The sequence below is a fragment of the Sinocyclocheilus grahami genome, unplaced genomic scaffold (assembly GCF_001515645.1).
Source record: "Sinocyclocheilus grahami isolate Dianchi unplaced genomic scaffold, SAMN03320097.WGS_v1.1 scaffold141.1, whole genome shotgun sequence".
Classification (NCBI taxonomy): Eukaryota; Metazoa; Chordata; class Actinopteri; order Cypriniformes; family Cyprinidae; genus Sinocyclocheilus; species Sinocyclocheilus grahami.
The window spans coordinates 62152-62855 of record NW_015505320.1 but is presented as its reverse complement, the minus strand read 5'-3'; positions in this window follow the sequence as shown (position 1 = coordinate 62855).

Below are 704 nucleotides of genomic sequence, written 5' to 3'. Positions count from 1 at the left end.
CGCACTGCAAACGGAGTAATGTGAACCTGGCGTTATGTGTGTGCGTTGCGAGTGTGCATGAGTGCACGGTCTCCAAACGCAACTCATCATCTTGTGCCTCCGTTTTTGACTGTGTTTACTGTCAAATGAAACCGGAGGGCTTCAGTATTAATAGCAGCAGTAATATTGTTGAAGTGGTACTAGAACAAATGTTTTGTACACTGTGATAGATTACATGATGATTATCGGCCGATAGTGATCGATATCACCCTTATCAGAAAGCTGCACTTTTTGGTTTCATTCAAACGCAACTCATCATCTTGTGCCTCAGTTTTTGACTGTGTTGTAATTATAACCAGGTATGATTTTAAAATGCTTTCTTCTCATATAACATTTTATGTACTTGTCTTTATTTGTATGATTGAAAGCTGTGTAATTAGTATAACTGTACATTATGCCTTAAATGTTCGTCTTATCTGAACTTCGTCTAGGCTCAAAGCTGTTTGTTAGGAACTGTTTGTCTTAGTAGAAGCTTTGCTTTTAAAGAACTAATAAAATATTTCAACTCAAATTCATATTTCATGTACTTATTTGGCAAGTAGCTGTGTAATAACCCCCACTTTACACTGGGGTGCTGATCACCCGAGATGGTCCTCACTGCAGAACACAAGATCCAGGGCGCGTGGTTGGATCCAGATCCAACTCATCCCACCTTACATATACCT